A 20,894-nucleotide genomic window follows, 5' to 3' on the forward strand; every position below is an offset into this window, starting at 1 on the left:
TTAAAAAAAAAAAAAAAAGCACTGTGCTTTTCCTTGCTCCATAGGGAAGGCTGTGGGTGAGTGGAGCCATCTACCGTGTAGGGTCACGTCCATGTCCAGGGACTTCTCTTGCCTAAGGACCATACTAGACACCACCTCTCCACAGTGTTTCCAGATCGCGCAGCCAAATGCTCTTGTCCCTTTGGGAACTCCCCTAGCCCTCAGATCTTTTTTTTCCTATGTGGCCCTTGCCACAGCAGGGAACCTTGGACTGTGTCAGGCTCCCATCCCCCAGGCTGACTACTACTTAATGATGTTGACTCCTTCCCCTTTATTTATAAATATATATTTAAGAAAAAATATCAAATTAAAAAAAATCATTCACAAAATGGTTGGGTCGGTTTTGGTACATGCAAGTCTGTCTATTCTTTCCTTTTTTCTAAAACTGTTTCTGAAAGCATTCATTACATGGAGACTGTCTTTGAGAACGGGCCACCGCAAGGCCAGGCTACCCATTACCTTAACCTCGGAGGAAGACAGGAGTCTCTGAGACTGAACCAGGTACAGCCAGGGCCCCTTCCGCCTGATTGTGCCAGGTTCTATAAAAGCAGAACTGTCCCCTCCTTTCTCCCTGCTCCTCTAGCTGGGATGGGGGCAGCTTGGCTGGGTTCAGAGTAGGCACCCAGCCCTGTGGGCCCCTCCACAGGGAATGGGGTCCTGCATATCAGCTACAGCGCTGAACAAGATGGAGGAGTCTGGTCTTCCCCAGGCCTGGCAGAACGTAAGGCTTCAAGGCCCCCTTTCATTGCTTTCAGCTTTTTCTTCCCCTTTTTCCTTCCTAGGGGGTTGGCTGGATAAGGGTTGGGATGAGGAAGCAACCCAGTGGAAGGCTGTCAGGTTGGGCGTAAGAGTCTGTCATCATGGAAGTGTTGGTTCTTCTATAACTAAGAGCCAGAGATTGAAGCAGCGGTACAAATACTACCCCCAAATCAGTAGTTATCATATTCTGCCTTCTATTCTCTTTATCTTTGTTTACCTTCTACTCCAGTCTCAATCCTAAGGCACTTGAAGACTGGGACTTTGTGTCTTTCCTTTGTGGTTCCTGCCAAGGCCTGCCGCAGGGAGCTTGGCACACGGTAGGAGCTTCGTAAATATTTGTGAATTAAGTTGTTGGCAAAGCTTTTGATTTCTCTGCTTTGAAAGATGCTGAAATGAATATGAATCTATTTAACCTGGAATGTGTACTTTTCAAAGTACTTTTCAGAAAGTGCAGGTTGGCGAATGGGGAGCAGAGCTGAAATCTCATTTACACCTAGTCTGGAATCTGCAAAAGGTGTATATGCTTGAATCTGCAACCAATTTTGAAACTCTTCCATTCCTCCACAGCTGGAAAGGTTTTGTGGCGACTCTGCAGATACCCAACTGTTCAGAGAGGGAGGCAGAAGGAAGAACAAGTCATGAACATTAGTTCTCACACCTTCTTAGTATCCATCTGTGTATTCAACAAACATACGAGTGCTTCCTCCGTGCTAGGCACTGTTCTAGGCCCTGAGCACACAGCAAACAAAAAAGATAGAAATGTCTGCCCTTGTGGAGCCTATACCCTAGTAGATGGAAGGGGAGAAGACAGACAACACGAAATACATGAAATATATACATCATGTCTTTTGGAAAGTGCAATGGAGAAAAATAAAGCTGCAAAAAGGATGAAGCAATGAAGTTTAAAACAGCAATGCTTAAGAAAGGCCTCCCCAAGAAGGTGACTTTAGAGCAAGTGCCTGCTGGGAATGAGGGAGCCAGCCAGATATCTGGGGACACCAGGCCAGGCAGGGGGACTGTACAAAGACCTGGAGGAAAGGACGAACCTGGCATGGTTCAGGAGCAGCAAGAAGACCCGTGACTGGAGCTGAGGGAATGAGGGGGAAAGAAATAGGTAAGAATTGCTTCCACACTTATTCATAGGAATAAAACCTCACAGAAATAAAATTCCAGGCAAAGAATGCGAGAGGAGAAGGAGGAAGGGATTTAAAAAGAGACTGTGCTTCTGAGCGAAGCTGGATTGGTATAGAATTTCCCTTGGAATCTGGGTGGGGTTCTTCTTATGACATCTGGGGTCTACATGCCTCGGACATGTCAACAAGCAAAAAAAAAAAAAAAAATCAAACCCCCAAAGTATTAACAACTTGGGGCATTACTGCTCAATGGGAGGATTTTGTCTTTGTCCCACATCATCTCCACACATATTATTTACAATTCCTATAATTTCACTTTCTTTTTTTTATTTTTCTAAAAAGAGTTTATTTATTTATTTGTCAGAGAGAGAGAGAGAGAGCGTGAGCACCAGCAAGCACAAGCAAGGGAAGCGGCAGGCAGAGGGAGAAGCAGGCTCCCCACGGAGCAGGGAGCCCGATGCGGGACTCGATCCCAGGACCCTGGGATCGTGACCTGAGCCAAAGGCAGGCGCTTAATGGACTGAGCCACCCAGGCATCCCTAATGTCACTTTCTTACCAAAATATAACCTCATAAAAATCTGCATTGTCTGGAGTTTATAAGAGGGAAATAGAAACATGGTCTGTTGACAATACTGTCCAAGTACAGTGTAATGTCCTTTTTGCCAACCTCGATCTCAATCCAGTTCCTGATTTCAGAGCAGTTTGTCTGCACCAGCCAGCCCTGACTTCAAAGGCTGCTCTGCCCCCGAAGGCTGGCCTCCATCTGCCGGTCATCTGCTCGTCTCCCCTCGCCCAGCTGCAGCGTGGCTCTTCTCCAGGGGCATCATGGTCCCGTCCCCTTGGTTTGCCATGGGCCCACTTACCCATCTGCTGTGTCCACAAGCACAAGTCACGCTTGCTCCCGAGTTGGGTTTCCAAAATGCTACCTCAGCCGTGATGGGAAGTTGGCTGACAGATGTGAAGTCAGTAACTTAGAACAGAGAAGAGAGGGGAAGGTCCACGGTACCCTTTCTCTCTTGGTACATTAGTCCTTAGGATGCTTTCTATCCTATCAATATGTAGCCCCGATGATCAGATTTCTAGTATGATTATGCAGGTTGAATCATTTGAAGAAACCTATCTCTGACCATTTTTTATTTCATACAATTCAGTTTAAGCTTTTGATACTCTCTTCTTACTCCAGTAATTATGAAATTAGATTTTTCTCTCCCTTTTCATGAACAGATTATCAGTATCAACTCACTTAGGGAGTTTTTAGGGAGTCCTCACAAAGGACATTTGCTGCCCTGTCCCAGCAGCCTCTCATAGACATTGCTGAAAAGCCTGAACAACACAACCAAATAGCCCTTAGACCAGAGGCAGTGGTTACTGCACATTCTAAATTATGTCCCCTTTAACCTGTAGATGACCTGGTTGGACCATTTTTACAAAAGACTGTGAAAAATCACTGGATCATAAAATAATTGACCAAGGGTTTACAGATATTCATCCACGGGGCAATTTATATTTATTGGGTATCTGTGATGTACAAGGAGTTGTGAGACAATGTCAGGAACAGTAAAATAAATCAGATACCAGTTCTGTCGTCCAGGAAGTGATAGTATTATTGGAGAACTAAAGCATATAACATAAATAAATACAATGCATAAATAAATACCCCTTTGAGGTAGGGTCTTTTTTTTTTTTTTTAAAGATTTTATTTATTTATTTGAGAGAGAGAGAGAGAAACAGCATGAGAGGGGAGAAGGTCAGAGGGAGAAGCAGCCTCCCCGCTGAGCCGGGAGCCCGATGTGGGACTCGATCCCAGGACTCCAGGATCATGACCTGAGCCGAAGGCAGTTGCTTAACCAGCTGAGCCACCCAGGCGCCCGAGGTAGGTCTTATAATTCCCATCTCACAGACAAAAGTAGGTGCAGAGAGGTTAAGAAAATTGCCTAACATCATCCCTAGAATCCATAAGTGGAGGAGCCAGGAATCACACTCTTGATCTCTCGAATGTGAAGTCTCTCCACCTTATGTGACCCAACTGGCCCTAATGTAGGGGCACTTCCCCAACCCAGATTCTGTTCCAGTCTTCTCCTCGCCCGGTTGTTCCTGCTCTCTCCCGCCCCCTTGTGTCACAATGACTCATTGTCCCTGATTTCCCAGTCCCTGGGGGCCCAGGCTCCAGATCTTCCAAGTGGCTGCGCATCCTGATTGGATAACCAGGTCATCACAATTCTGATTATTATACATTGGTTCTCCCAAATGGCCCAATGCCTTAATACAATCAAAATGATTATGATTTCTGGGAACTACTCTTTGGAATTTCAGGCATTGTGAGAATGAGGAGGGGAAGGGGATGGTGATATTTTTAGTTATAAGGATCTTTGGACGCTTCTCAAACCATGCAGTCATGTGGATGCTTCTATCCCCAACAAGAACTGCTAGTCTCTCTCCTAACCACTCATCTAACTACAGGAACTTATACTGCTGTGTGTGCTGAATGCAACAATTTGAATTTTTTAGCTACTCTTTTGAGGCTACCTTTTTTGGAGGTTACCGAGGTTTTATTTCACACAAATTTTATTCTTTTTTTTTAAGATTTTATTTATTTATTTGAGAGAGAGAGTGAGCACAAGCAGGGGAAGCGGCAGGCAGAGGGAGAGGGAGAAGCAGATTTCCCGCTAAGCAAGGAGCCCGATGTGGGACTCGATCCCACGACCCTGGGATCCTGACCTGAGCTGGAGGCAGACGCTTAACTGAGCCACCCAGGTGCCCCTATAAATTTTATTCTTTTCTGAATTTCCAGTGGACACAGTCCTAGCTGCTGGGGACACAGCAACGAACACATACATCAAAGTCCCTTTCTCTGAGCTAATTTCTATGAGGACGACAGGCAATAGTTAAATATATTTTAAACAAGATTAAGTGGTGACAAAGTGTGTGAAGAAAAGTAAAGCAGAGAAAGGAAACAGTGTGAAGAGAGCTGATCTTTTAGACAGAGGGACCAGGAAAGGCCTCTCTGAGCAGGTATCATTTGAGAAGAAATTTGGATACAGGGTGGAAAGTGAGCCATGGAAGAGGAACCTTCCAGAGAGGACAGCAAGCCCAAGTCTTCCGGGAGGGTGCACATTCCATGAGTTTGAGGAACAGGAAGGAGAACACAGTAGGGCCATGTAGAACTTTAGAGAATTAATGAATGAGCTCTGGTAGGTTTTTTTCTTAGTATTCTCTATATACAATGATGACCATATGTCTCATATTTCCCAGGAGAATTCTAATTTAGGAATTTTATTCTTTTTACATGATTCATTGAAGTTGTAAGAAAATGTGATTTGATATGCATACTCTTGAAAGGTTTTCCAGAATAAACATAAATTCGGACATCAGAAAGAATGTCCTTTGTCATCTGTCTCAATTTGGGTTTCACAAAACTAGTATATAAAGAGCCACATGCCTCATCTTTACCTTAGGACTCCTCTCTCCTGTTCTTGGTAACCCCCTGGGTTAAGAGGATTGAAGTCAATGGGCTTTAAGAAAGAATAGGCAGATATTTCAACTAGTCAGAAGAAAAAGCTACAAATGAGTTGAATTTCTCAGATTTAGATAGATTCAATGTCAACCAAGAAGAAGAGGGCCTTAGGGGAGTGGAATATTGTCTTAGAGAAATTTCGGTTGCACGTACCTTGGCAACAGCTCCATGGAAACAGACTGAAGTCGAATAAAGTCTATAGCAAAGGCCCACATTTTCTCACATTAACTCTTTGAACTCTAGGCCATTTCTAAGCAGATAATCTCCAAGTCTGCCTTTTAACACTAGCCTGGTTGGCAACTTAGGGGGCTTATCCGCCATCAGTCCTTGTCTGTGAAGGATTCAACCATTTGTGAAGCAGATTGATACAACCATAGAATTGTAATACCAAGAGACTGACCTTGGTTATTTCAAGATTAAACACACAAACCACACATGGCTGTGCAAGAGAGATCTCATATATGTCCCCCTCACACCAGGTCACAAGTTCACAGAGGCTGAAGTGAAGAACAAGATGAGTTTGTAAAGTGTGAAACATATATATATATATTTTTTCAGACAAATTCTACAACTACAGTAAGCCCCAGGTGCAATTTTGTAGTCATTATTGCTGCCCAGATTCTATATGGCTCATCATAGTTGGATAACTTCAGTTTCTTAGGGACACTACCTTTGAACAAAAATTCACTCAGGAAGCATTTATTCAGTACCTATTGGTCCCTAGGTAGTGCCTGGGAAATAAAGAGGAGGAAAGTGAGGAGATCTCTCCCTGCCTTTAAGGAAGAGTTTTGCAAACAGAAACCGTAGAACTGTGGACGGGCAGCATAGGACTACAGAGGAAGAGCAGTCTATCGCAGGCTGTGGAGTCAATGAAAGCTATACACTGGAAGTGACATTGGAGTTATCTTGACATTTCCTGACCCCACTCTGGTATCTCCTCTCTGTATTTCCCCATCTAGAAGCCCCTACTCAGGGCCCTCATTAGACACAAATAACAAGCAGACCAAGTCTTTTTCATAACCCTGCCTCCCTTCTTTGTCAGCATCCCTCAATGCTCAAGAATGCTCAGTCAGGGTTCTGGTAGGAAACAGCCTTCACTCTAGGTGAGTCACATGAAGAGACTCACCTAGGAAGGAAGGGACTCCTTGCAATGTATGGGCAAGGTTAAGGGAATAAATGAGGGATGATGAGGCACGCAGAAGTTAGTAATCATGGAAAGCCTGTGACGGCCCCTAGATTTGCAGAGGTAAGAGTAGCAAATAGTGTTACTGAGGCTCAGCGGGACCTAGAACCATGAGGAAGGGACTATTCAGGGAAAACTATATAGCAGAGGGACACATCTACCACCAGAAGCATTGCAGAATGAGGGCAAGGAGGAAGAAGAAAATACTCCAACCTCTCTTTCCTCTCTGTTCTCTGATCTCTCTCCTCTCAGTGCCTCCCATGGGGGGAATCCAACCAGATACTAGCCTGCAAGAGCAACTAGGTGGTGCAGTCTGTGGCAGTCAGCTTCCCAGGGCACAAGACAGGACAGAGAAAGATTGGAGTGTGAGGAGTCAAAAGGAGAATAACCAGCACAAAGCGACCTTTCCTGTCCTTTATAGCTGACTGGTTTTATTTCAAATTCTACCAATGATCAACGTGCCAAATATCCACATCCGAAGGTGCGGGGACATTGTGGTAAAGCCTGGGACTTTGGGCTCTAGGACCTGTGTCTACTTTGGACTCTGTTCATTACGTGAGCTGAGTCAGCCTCCCTACTCGAGGCCTGCGTTTTTCCCATCTTGAAATGGGGATATTTTCTCAGCCTACCACAAAGGGTTAGTGAGACTGTCGCGTGAAAGGTTATGTGTAGGGTAGATATTATGGTCATATTACTGGAGAGTTCTTTGACAATCAAATGTAGATGATATACAAGCTTTGAGCTTCTAGAAATATCATCTGTTTCCTCCTTCCTCCCTTCATCTTTCCATCATTTGTCTCTTATCTTCACCCCTAGTCTTTCCCATTTCTTACTTGAATGGTGGGACTTTTCTGGATTAAATTTTTGTAGAAACAGGAACTATGTCTGTCTTATTCACTGTCATATCTCCAAAAGTGCTTTGCATATAATAGCTCATCAACCAACACTTGAGGTATTAATACACAGATGATTTGCAAGAGCTCTTGACTGTCAAGTACATGAGTCACCACCTATGGTGGTGGCCCAGACTGAGTGAGTTCTAGACATTGCCTGCCAAACCACTCAGGAGTACCAGCCCTTGCTGGGTGAGCAGTTGCTTAAGACAGAGAAGCCTGGTGCTTCCAGCCGGTGGGCCTTCTCATGTATTTCGGACAACAGAAGGCATCTGCTTTTCCAATGACATGGATCCCGTAAAAAATAAAAAATTCCTCCTACTCAGTTGATATATCTTTATACACAGTAAACAAGTCCAGAACCATGGTTTTATCTTTCTGGGATCTTTTGTGACAGGTAGGGCTTATGCTGAGGAGAAAAAAAAAAAAAAAACAGAAATAAACCTGAGCAGTGGATCTCCTCCTCTATTCAGTGCCCCTGAAACTCTGACCACATCCCCAACCCCTGCGATTCACTAAGCTAGTAAAGAGAAACAAAAGGAAAGAAAGGAGATGAGCAGAAAAGAAGGGTAGCAATGCTCAGAAGGAAAGTGAGGAAATTACCAAGACGGTACTTCCAGAATGGCTTCTACTCCTCAGAAGGTATAGATGACATCAAAAGTCTACAACAGCTCCATCAGCTCTTGCTTTTCAGTGACTCAACAACCTAGCAGTACCCAGGGCCCTCTCCTACAAAAACAGGGAGAGATACTTGGTGTCACCAGTTGCTAGGTAGAATAGAGAGACAAAATGGCAGTGCTGACTGCCTTCCAAGGTGACTTTTAACCCTTTATTGGTCTCACACACTGCTTCCTCCTTTTAGTGTGCCTGTCTTGACCCCAATCCCAACTTTTAATTATTTATGGAGCATGGCTATGTGCAAGGCACAGAAAGACTAACGATACCTGGTCCCTTAAGAAGCTCAAAAGAAAAGGAGCCTTTGGTTCTTCACTGGAACTTAGATTTCACCCAGCGTCAATGTAAAAGATTCACACAAAGCTCCCAGGACTTGGAACTCCCTCCTCTGGCTTCCTATAATCTTGGACCCCCTTTTGTCTGATACAGTATGTATCACTGACTGTCCGGTTATTTTTAGCTTAGGTCTATCTTCCTTGCTGCGCTAGCACCCAGCACAATAAGCTCAAAATGCTTGTTGAATAAAGGAGGGCAAGAAAAAGTCCTAAAAGAAGATCTGGAGGGGCAGCCACTTGGCTTGCTTGATTAGAAATCCCCAGGATCAAGCTGTGACTACACCATTGTCATCAGGAGAGCATGCCACGTTGGGAAACAGCAGCTTGAGCTTGTCCAGGGAGCTGGGGGACCGGCCCAGATGGGAAAGAGGAAGTAGACGTGAGTGGGAGAGATGAATGGAGGCAGGGCCATGAGGCAGGCTGGCTTGCGCTGGGGTTCAGGGATCTGGGTCTTCATCCCAGCTGCTTGGCCTTGGGCAGAATCCCAGATTGCACCAAGGCTCAGTCTCTTCAGCTTTTAAAAGTAAATCCTGGCATATATTGCACAAGGTTGTTGAGGTATCAGATGAGGCTTTGTTTATGATGCACCTGGTAGGCAGCAAAACTGTAAACATTTGGTTTCCTTCTGTGGTAGGCTGAATAATGTCTCCATCACCCTAAAGATATCCACATCCGAATCTCCAGAACCTGTGAAAATGTTACCTTACATGGGATTCAGCAGATAGGATTAAGTTAAGAATCTTGAGATAGGAGATTATCCTGGATTATCTGGTGGGCCCAATGTAACCACAAGGGTCCTTATAAAAGGAAGGCAAAGGGGTCAGAATCAGAGAAGATGTGACAATGGAAGCAAGGTCAAAGGGATGCCATTGTTGAAAGGGGACCTAAGCCAAGGAAAGCAGACAGCCTCTAGAACTGGAAAGAGAAGGAACAGATTCTCCCCTAAGACCCCAAGAAGAAATGCAACCCTCCCAACACTTTGATTTTAGCTCCTGAGACCCACTTTCAAACTTCTGACCTCCAGAACTGTAAAATAATACATTTGTGTTGTTTTAGGTCACTAAGGTTATGGTCATTTTTACAGCAGCAATAGGAAACTATTTGTCTTTCATTTCTCCAAAGAAAAAAGAAGCCAGGTAATGAAATTGATATTTGGTAACCTCTCAGCCCCTCCTAGCACTTTCTCTTCTCAGATCTTTGTATTTCTTTCTTCCTTTGCTTCTTCCTTCTCTCCTTTGTTCTTCCCTCTCTTCTTCATTTAACAGTACATTTTAAAAAGTGGGATCGTTTCACTAGTCCTTAAATTCTTAAATAAATAGATTTGATGATAATCAAGATCCTAAAGGACAAGTGAAACCTGCCCCACCCACTAAGCTGGGAATCACTGGGGTAGGGAAGAGTCCCGTGAATTCTCCTTGGGAAGAACAAGCCCTCCCTCTGAGCAGTTGCCTATCCTTAAATCTCAGGCTGCACTTTTCAGTGTCCCGTGCTCATCTGGTTTACTATGGATCCCTTTAATTGTGTTTTGGCTCCCTGTGTGTGTGTGTGTGTGTGTGAGCGCACGCATGTGTCTTGCCTTTTAATACCTATGTATCATAAAGTCCATCTGAAGAATCTGACCCAATGGGACGGGTCATCCTCAAAAACCAAAAGACAAATTATCAAGTTAGCAGGAGGGTCTTGTTTGTTAAATAATGCTATTTTCCATACAATTTAGTTTATCACAGTCAATAAATAGTTTCCTCTTGGCTACTTTTAAAAATTCAATAGGTGTGCATGTGCTCCAGCAGGTGTGCCTGTGGGTGAGTGCATGGGTGTGGGTGTGAAGTCCAATCTGAGCCATTTTCTGTGCTTAGGTAAAATCCACTTGCTAATTTTTGGAGAAGGCTAGCCCTTGTGCAAATGCGCAGTAAAATACTGTAGCAAAGAACACGGGTTTAGGAGTCAGACAAACTTGTATTCAAATGGGGCTCTGCCTTTTCCTACCTATGAGACCTTGGGCAAATTATCAACCTCTCAAAGCCTCAGATTTCTCATGTGGAAAAGGAGGGTAATAACACCATCCTCCTTACAGAGTTGTTGTAAGGATTCAATGAGATCCCCAGTGGTGGACCCAAGAGGTGACCGGCCACTTGTTGGGACTTTAGAGCACTATTATCACACACACAATCACCATCGGCACTCTGGAGCTGTCCCAAATAAACCAGTAGTGGAAGAAAAGACAGTGGGTCTATCTTGTAACCTGAGTTCAAGCCTCCTAGCCCTGATGTACAAACAAGTTCTAAGACCTGCCCTCTGTAGAGATTCTGGAGCCTCTTCTGAAGATTATGCATGGAGACCACTTAGCACAATGTCTGGTACATAGTAAGTAAATGAACAATCATAGTAAGTAAATGTTAGCAATCAAACGAGCAATCTCTCGTTTACCAGGAGAGATTCCCTGTGCCCTGACAAATTCGTAGAAAATGGTAACGGTCAACCTGCCCTCCTACAATGGTTCAAATTCACTGTTTTGTCAAGGAGGTCACTGAATTCCAATAACATATTTTAACTTTTAATACTTACCAATATCCATTCATTCATACATGCCTAACTTGCCTTATTCTAGAAAGGATTTAAGACTGCTAACTTTTGATGTAGTTTTTGAATATGTGGTCACTTGGCTTTCTCACTTCTCTTTTTTTTAATTTTCAATTTTTTTTTACTTTTTGTATTTCTGATCATCCAAGTAAAAATTACCAAATCTTAAATACATTTCCTTTTTTGTACATATAAAAATTTTCTATGTATACAAATGTTTGTATATATGTATAAATGTGTATATAAAATGAAGAGTGTATATGTGCATAAATGTATACATAAAAATGAACAGTGTATATAAAAATGTATATCATATATACAATTTTATGTCTTGCTATTTTCCATACCTGTCATTACACACCTTTAAATACTTCTGATAATCATAAATGTATATTCCACAAATTCTTAATCACTGGGGCACCTGGGCGGCTCAGTCAGTTAAGCGTCCGACTCTTTATCTCAGCTCAGGTCTTGATCTCAGCGTTGTGAGCTCAAGCCCTGCTTTGGGCTCCACGGTGGGTATGGAGCCTACTTAAAAAAAATTCTTAATCACTTCTTTGTGTTGGGCTATATAAGTTGAGTAGAATTCCTCCTTATTTATTTTAAACGAGTATGTAGAGAGTAAAAGTGGGAGATGTTGGTAACATCCAAGGAGAGGAAAGAAAACATAACAACTGTGTGGATATTTCCTGTGGCTGGGGCTGGGAAACCTAGACAGCCATAGTTCGATCAATGGAAACCAACTTAAGTGACTGTTTCTTGGAGTATTCTAGAACATACATATGTGTATCAGGGTTTTTAAAAAATTGGGGAAATGATGAAGAATATAATACCTAACATGTATGTAACACTTTTCTCCCTTACTCTGTGCTGTTTCAAAAAGGATTTAGGGTGAACTCAACAACAAAAAACAACTCAAAAAATGAGCAAAGAATTTGAAGGGAGCCTGACCGGCTCAGTTGGTAGAGCATGGGACTCTTGATCTTGGGGTTGTGAGTTCAAGCCTCACATTGGGTGTAGAGATTACTTAAAAATAAAATCTTAAAAAAGAAAAAGAATTTGAATAGACATTTTGCCAAAGAAGATACACAAAAGGTCAATAGGCACACAAAAAGATGCTCAACATCACTAATCATTAGGGAAACGTAAATCAAAACCACAACAAGATATTGCTTCACACCTTTTAGGATGGGTACTATTAAAAATAAACAAACAAACAAAATAACAAGTGTTGGAAAGGCTGTGGAGAAATTGAAACCCTTGTGCACTGTTAGTGGGATTGTAAAATGGTCCAGCCACTGTGGAAACGGTCTGGTGGTTTCTCAAAAAATTAAAAATAGAATTAACATATGATCCAGCAATTCCACGTTGGATATATACCCAAAAGAATTGAAAGCAGGGTCTTGAAGCAGTATTTGTGCACCTGTGTTCACGCCCCATGATTCCACGGTAGCCAAAAGGTAGAAGGAACCCAAGTGACCATGGATAGATGAATAGGTAAACAAAATGTGGTATGTACACACAACTGAATATTATCCAGCCTTAAAAAGGAAGGAAATTCTGACACATGCTACAACATGAATGAACCTTGGGGACATTATGCTAAGTGAAATAAGGCAATCACAAAAAGACAAATACTGTATGCTTTCAGTTATGCAGTTCCTACAGCAGTCAGATCCACAGATGCAGAAAGTAGGATGCTGGTTGTCAGTGGGTGGGGGAAGTGGAGAATAGAGAGTTGTTTAATTGGTACAGAGTTCCATTTTTGCAAAGATGAAAAGAGTTCTGGACCTTGGTTGAGCAACACTGTGAGTGTACTAACCACTACTGAACTGCATACTTAAAAATGGTTAAGATGGTAAATTTTGTTACTTGTATTTTACCACAAGGAAGACATTTTAAATTACTTTTAAAAAAGGATTTAGGGGGCGCCTGAGTGGCTCAGTTGGTTGGGCGACTGCCTTCGGCTCAGGTCATGATCCCGGAGTGCCTGGATCGAGTCCCGCATCGGGCTCCCTGCTTGGCAGGGAGTCTGCTTCTCCCTCTGACCCTCCCCCCATCTCATGTGCTTTCTCTCTCATTCTCTCTCTCTCTCAAATAAATAAATAAAATCTTTAAAAAAAAAAAGGATTTAGGGTACTTACCCCCGTACTTTTTTTTTTTTTTTAGATTTATTTATTTATTTGAGAGAGAGAGAGCATGACGGGGGGGAGGGTCAGAGGGAGAAGCAGACTCCCTGCTGAGCAGGGAGCCCAATGTGGGCCTCGATCCTGGGACTCTGGGATCATGATCTGAGCTGAAGGAAGTCACTTAACCAACTGAGCCACCCAGGCGCCCTACCCCCTACTTTCCAAAATGCTTTCGCATACAACATCCCAGTTGATCCTTAAAACAACCTGTAAGGGAGCAGGTTGGGTATTTTCATTCTCATTTTGGAGTAGAAGAGATTCCCTTGTAGGGATGTCATGGAGCCCCCACAGCTTTTAAGGGAAAGGGATGGCTCCAGCCTACCCTGGAATCCTTAATGGTAGGATGTGATTCCACACTTTCTGATCCTCATTCTCATCCAATCCGTGGCCTAGTGACCTGTGCCTGGCCCCCCGTCACTCATCTCCTAACTTTGCAGACTAACTCAGGGACTGGAGGTTCTCCTGGATGCCCTCTCAGGACTGTACAGAAAACTCAGAGGTGGAGTGGTAGCCTCTTCCAGCAAAATGAACAGAATCTAAGTGTTACAGTTTGATAAGTTCTAACAAAGCCATATAACTGTATAAGCCACACTCCTATCAGGATAGAGAACATTTCCATCACCTCAGAAAGTTTCCTTTCCCAGTCAATACTCCCACCCCAAGGCAATTACTGCTTTGATTTTTTATTCCATGAGAATGTTTTATTCTTTTTTTTTTTTTTTTTTTTTTGGCAGGGGGTTGGGAGGAGATGGCTTTTTGCTGAGTATTCTTCCTGAGTGATTGTTTATGCCAGGACCTGGGGCCTGTTAAACTTAAAAAAAAAAAAAAAAGAAAAGAAGAAAAAAAGAAGTAGCTTCCTTTGTTTCTCCCTCATTTTAATAATAGCTTTCCTTCCCGTGGGGCCTGTCTGTCCCGCCAACCTGAGGGTCCCTTGAAGGCAAGGGCCAAGCCTATTCATCTCTGTGTCTTCGGTGCCTAGCACACAGTAAGAGTGCAACAGGTGCTGGGCACTGTTCTAAGCTCCTTTTACACATCAATTCATTTAATCCTTGTAATACTCGATGAGGAAGGTGTTATCAATCAGTCCATTTCACAGATGAGGACAGTGAGAGATTTAACAGCTTGCCCAAGACACCATAGTCAGGAAGCAGCAGAATTGGAATTTGGAACTTGAGCAATCTGGCTCCAAGTACGGCTGTTAATCAGTATTCTCATCTGCCCCTCAATTACATGTGTTTGTTGAATGAATGAACAATGATCCTTTTTTGCCTTCTCATCTCAATATGTCCATGGCCAAATTAAATGGTTCTCTCCCCAAAACATCTTTTCCCCACATCTGATCTCGCTATTCGTCCTGCGTCTCAGAGAAACATGGAGACTTTCTTTTCTTTTTTAAAGATTTTATTTATTTGTCAGAGAGAGAGAGAGCACAAGTAGGAGGAGCGGCAGCCCGAGGGAGAAGCAGGCTCTGGGTGAGCAAGGAGCCGGATGAGGGACTCAATCCCAGGACCCTGGGATCATGACCTGAGCCGAAGGCAGATGCTTAACCGACTGAGCCACCCAGGCATCCCAGCCTCTCCTCCCCAGCCTAATTTACTGCCTACCTGCCTACCTGCCTACCTGCTTGTACTCACTCATCTTTGTCTTACATTTTCCCTTAAGCTCTTCTTTCTGGCTTACCTCTTAACTCAGCACATGAAACCCAAAACCACCCCTCAGGTGATGGTGAAGGCCCTGATAAGACCTCCCACCAGCCCAGACCACCTAGACCTTTTGAGCTCAACCCCCACTCATGACTGCACAGATGGAGCTCTGGAATGACCTACAACTACCTTTACTTCATCATAATACTAAAATATCTGCCCAAGGAGGAGACTTAGACTCATTTACATAACATACAACACACGTATAAGCATGTTTCCTTAAAGCACTTGGGCAACCTTATGCACACCTCTACATAGGAACAAGGCTTCCCTATCTATTCATCCTAACACTAAACAAAAGGAACCCATTCACCCTCTCTTGCAGAATCAGGGCTTTGGAAGCCATTCCCCATGATCTCCTTTTTTGCTGCAAATAAAAGTTTTCTTTGTATGACAACTCAACATGGTTCAGTTTCTGACTCACTTAGGAGCAAACTCACATTGGTTTGGTTGCACCTTTGCAAATGCTGCCCCACTCTTTGGGGGCCTTGGGGTTTACATGCATTATTATTTAACCTTCACGATAATCCACAAGCTAAATATTATTATTCATGTTTTATAGATGAGAAACCAAATAATAGACTCCAGGTTCAAACAGGGTTTGTCTGGCCCTGAGGACTCTTCCATCCGCACAAGGACTGGTGACCTTGAGCAAGTCACTTAACCTTCATGAATCTCAGATTTCTCAGATTTCTCATTTGTAAAATGGGGATAATAGTGGTAATTACCTCATTGTGAGAGCAACTGAGATAACAGCACAGTGCCTGACACACAGTAAGTGCTCAGTGATAATTAGCAATTAAAGTTCACAAAGCCTATAGCATACATAGCATGAGAGCTGGCTAATTGTCATGACCAAAATGCTATCTGGAAGGGCTCTTGAACTACAGCTGGTAAGAAATTGCCATACCTGGCCCCTTCTTAGTGTCTTAAAGGAGTTCTCTCCAGGGAAGCACTGTATGCGGTATGAAAAAAATTACCATACTGCTCACTTGCAGGATGCACAGCAATAGAAAATACATCCAGTCTAGTGGACAGCAAAGAGAAACTGTCCAGGGTGTGTGACCACAGGCAATCTTGAAACCTCTGAACTTTTATCATTTATTTTTTTTTAAAGATTTTATTTATTTATTCATGAGAAACAGAGAGAGAGAGGCAGAGACAGAGGGAGAAGCAGGCTCCCCGCGGAGCACGGAGTCCAACGGGGGACTCGATCCCAGGACCCCGGGGATCATGACCTGAGCCGAAGGCAGACGCTTAACCGACTGAGCCACCCAGACGTCCCTGAACTTTTATCATTTACAAATTGGAAATAATACCTTCCCCCAGGAAAATTGAGATAACGCACACGCAGCCTTTAGGGCATTGCGGAACACATAGTAGGACCTACATAAAGGAGTTGTGCAACATTATCATAGTCAGATGATGTACATGAGCGCGCTTTATTGCAAGGACAAGATGGATTTATAAATCATGGTATCAAAATCAAGTGTTAAAAGTACAGGAAAGGTAAAAGGATTGTACAAATCAGGTACTAGTGCATATCTTGAAAGCCTAATTGCCCCCCAGGAGGAAACAAGCAGAGTGGGCAAGGGTGGGAGGAACTCCGGCCCTCGCCCACCCACCTCCGAGCCCCGCCTCCAGGCTTGCGTGACGCGGCGCCCAAGCCCCGCCGACGGGGGGCGGGGCCGGCCCTGGTCACGTGAGCGCGGGTGCGGAAGTGGTGCAACGGGCGGCCTCTGTGGTTGGCCGAGGCCGCGGGTCCCGGGGGCGGGGTCAAGCCGGCCAGACGCGCCGGGAGGAGCCGGGGGAGGAGGCAGGCGCGGGGGCCGGCGTCAGAGTCCGGGGTTCGGTCTGCGGGGCGATCGAGTGCTGGACCGGCGGCGGTCCGGTGCGCCCCGGCCAGCGCGCGCCAGCTGCTCTGGGTACCCCAGGCCGAGGCGCCGGCGGCTGCGGCAAACCGGTGAGGTGGGCAGAGGGGGGCTCGGAGGGCGCCCTGTGCGCGGAGCAGGCGTGAGGCAGCCGGGGGCCGGGACGCCATGTCCATGGAGGACCCCTTCTTTGTGGTGAAAGGGTGAGTGTCCCCGTGGGCTCCACTGGAGGAGGACGTGGCGGTGCTACCAGCCCGCACCTCCCCGCTCTTCTCGCTAGAGGGGGAGGGGAGACAAGTGGAGGCTAGGGAGGGGACGGTGCGGACGGCTTAGCTTGCAGGGCCATGACCAAGCGTCCAGACATCCCCTCCGCGTCCTACCTGGACTGTGAAAACCGTGCCCCCAACCAAGCCCCTGGGGAAGGGGATCCCTTTTGGGACGTGCGCGGAGATACAACTTATTTGGGGTTCGAGGGGATCAGCAGCTCTGCAGGTGAGGAGGGAAACACGCGTCCCAGTCCATGCTGGGGCTCTAGTGGAGCACGGGGCCTTACTTCGAAGGAGGGAAAACAGCATCTGGGCAGGAAAAGGGAAATGGCCCTCCTGAGCTTTGTAGTTGGCGTTGATGGGGGTGAGCTCCCATTGTCCATTGAGTTTGGAGCGCCGGCCCGCAGAGTGGTGAGACCACAACACGCCCAGAGGCGTCTGAGCACGTTTGCAGGCTGGGCTGCGGGGGAGCAGGGCTCCGGAAGACAACTCAATTCAGTGGGGGCGTTTTTACTGAGTAATGTGAGGGGAGGAAAGCAGTCGTTCGAACTCGGCGATGATGTTGGAAGGAAAACAAAATGATATCAGCCAAACTAAACTTTCCTCAGCTTTCTATTAGCAACTGGGATTTTCCCACAGTGCTGAAGGAAGTGAGTGCTTTCTTTTTAACTCCCTGATTTCATGCAGGCTCTTTGACAGGTTTCCCCCATTTCTTATCCAGCCTTTCAGAACAGAACTGCCTTAATTTATTTTTCCCTCTGAGCTGTCCTGACTCCATCTTTGATTGCACGATTGTTTGGAGATAGAAATTTTATTTGCACTTTGTTATATTATCTTTGTAGCCATTAAACAAAATGCAAAAAAAGGTCGATTCTCAGGTTGTTGTAACTTGTCAGCTTGTTTTAAATGACAGACCAAAAAAAAAAAAAAAAATCCGAGAACTACAAAGTTCCCAGATCAGTACTAATAACCACAAAGTGTCCCTTTGCTTGCAACTGGTTGCCGCTAGCTTCCTATTTCTGCTGACCAGTTGCTTGAGTGTTTGTGTTTTTTAAGGATTCTTCTCAGGAAATTTACTTGGTACTTTAGGTGAAGTACTTTGTTATCCATGATACGGTAAAATATATTTATATACTTTTTAACATTTTCTTAAAAGGTTTTTTCCTTCATCCTACTTAAAGGTAGATGTGAAAATGCTGAGTTGCAGATTGACTAGTAATATGTGGCTCTCTACCGGGAAAATGTGTTATTTGTTAGAAGAATTAGTTTAGAGGTTAATTTTTAAATGTTAAAGCTGTGTGTCTTTCCCTTGAATGAAAGTTCTTAATGCTTAGGTTGCAAAGGTTATCTCTGGCGGTGGAAACCAGGGATAATCAGAAATTTTTTGTTTGCTTGATTTTTAATGGAATCCCTGTGAAAATGCTAAATTGCTCTGCCATCTTGGTCTTTTTTTCCTGATAGATCCAATATAGTCTACCAGTGCTTGCTCACTGATTAGATATCACTGCTGTATTGGAACATTGGCCTGGATTCTTCGTTGACTTTTATATCATTTTAGCTCATGTCCTAAGGTGTCTGAAGGAAGAGATTGGCAATACCTTCTGCTGTAGAAGGTAAAGTTAGCCACAAGGGTGTATCCAGACTGTGACAGAATATCCGGGGAGCCGTGTACCTCTATTTATTAAAAGTATTGAAAATGCATCAAACGATGTGGAAAATTAGATGCCTAAGTTGTGGCCCTTAGCCTAGGAGCTGATGGTTCTGAGAAACAGCTCACCCCAAAATTAAGTAGAAATGACAGGTGATAAATTAAGCACTAAAGCAAATGTTACAGAAGATTAAGTGCCCCAGTAGTTCTGAGAAAAGCAACTCATTAGAAATGGTTGTGATTGGACAAGCTTTTAGAAGTAGTAGTAGGTCTTGAATTAGGTTATGAACATGGGTAGAATTGGGATAATTCAGGCCTGTGTCTCATCTGGACTCTTACTAAAGAGTCTCTTAATTGGTCTGCCTGCTTCTAGTCATCTTCCTTTGGTTCTGTTGGGTCAGTGCTATCTAAAATATAATGTGAGCCATATATGCCATTTTACGTTTCCTGGTAGCCATGTTAAAAAGTAAAAAGAGAGGCACCTGGCTGGCTTAGTCGGTGGAGCATGCAACTCTTGATCTCTGTGGCGTGAGTTCAAGCCCCACACTGGGCGAGAAGCTCACTTTATTTATTTTTTTTAATTTTTTAAAAATATTTTGTTTATTTATTTGACAGAGAGAGCGAGAGCGAGAGAGGGAACACAAGCAGGGGGAGTGGGAGCGGGAGAAGCAGGCTCCCCACTGAGCAGGAAGCCCGATGCGGGGCTGGATCCCAGGCCCCTGGGATCATGACCTGAGCCAAAGGCAGACGCCCAGCGACTGAGCCACCCAGGCGCCCCGAGGAGCTCACTTTAAAAAAAAAGGGGGGTAAAAAGAAACTGGTGAAATTAATTATAATATCATCTTTAATATATTCAAATGTTTCAGCAGGTGATTAATATGAAGATTATAATGGAATAGTTTACTTTTTTTGTATTAAGTTTTCAGATTTGGAGTGTATTTTACACGTATAGCACATCTTAGTTTGGACACTGAATTTTCATCGGGAATATTTGATCTGTATTTAGAGTTCATTAAATTTACAGTTGAGAAAGTCGATTCACATACCCAGACATACTTAAAAATTTCCCAGGAACGGAATTGCATATCGGTTTTTAAATTTAATTGAAATAGAAAAATTAGTTCTTTCATCATCCCAGCGCATTGCAGGTGTTCTGTAGTCACATGTGGAGCCCACGTTGGGCAGCAGAGGTGCAGCTCTTCTAGAACCCAAGCAGGGCTTCCGTGCTTAACATCATTTAGTGGCTGCCTGTTGCCTCAGGAATAAAGTCCAAACACTTCATGACCCCCATGATCCCGTGGCCCTTTACCTTCCGCCCACTCTGCCTACCCTCAGCGCGGAGCTCCAGCAAGGTCCGACTAGTGTGTGTGACCACAGTCCTGGGTGCTGTTACTCCATGTGCACCCACTCTGCCTGGTTCACCCACTAAGCTTTGAAGATTCAGTGTAAGCATCTGTGTTGCCTCCAGGAAGAGCTTCCCTTGGCACTTGTAACATGTTATTGCACCTCTTCCTCTGGCTGTCTTTCATTATTAGATTATGAGCTCTGTGGGTTGGGACTGTGTATTTTGCCTGTATTTCCAGCCCAGCACCTTGAATATACAGCATAAATGTTAACTAAATACTCGTGGTGGTGGTGCAGGTGGTTAAGGAGTAGTGATTCATGGGTGGGAACTTTGCCAGCAGATGCCGTGAGTTGGGTATTGTGTATTAGAAATGATCAAGGAGAGATGCTCCCAGGTGGTGTAGGAAGTTTATTTAGGGGAAGTAATAATAATAGCTAACATTTAAAGGATGCAACTCCTATCCAAGCATTTTGTGCTAAGTAAGCACTTTATAAAAATTTTCACTTGATAGGAACAGCTTTGTGATGTGGGTACTAGCCCCATTTTAGAGATGAGGAACTGAGGAAGCCCAGAGGGGTTGTTATTTGCTTGGGGTCACACAGCTAGTGAGTGATAGATCCAGGATTCAGATTTGAACTTCCTGATTCTACTCACGCTATTAAAACTTCACAGTACAGGTAGAATTAGGGTCAAGGAGAGTCTCATTTTGAAGCCATTGGGAGATTTTTAAATCTGGGAAATTAGGGTTTTTAGGAATATT

The sequence above is a fragment of the Callorhinus ursinus genome, unplaced genomic scaffold, assembly GCF_003265705.2.
Source record: "Callorhinus ursinus isolate GAN/ISIS: 27379988/994484 unplaced genomic scaffold, GSC_fseal_2.0 scaffold13, whole genome shotgun sequence".
In the NCBI taxonomy this organism is placed as follows: domain Eukaryota; kingdom Metazoa; phylum Chordata; class Mammalia; order Carnivora; family Otariidae; genus Callorhinus; species Callorhinus ursinus.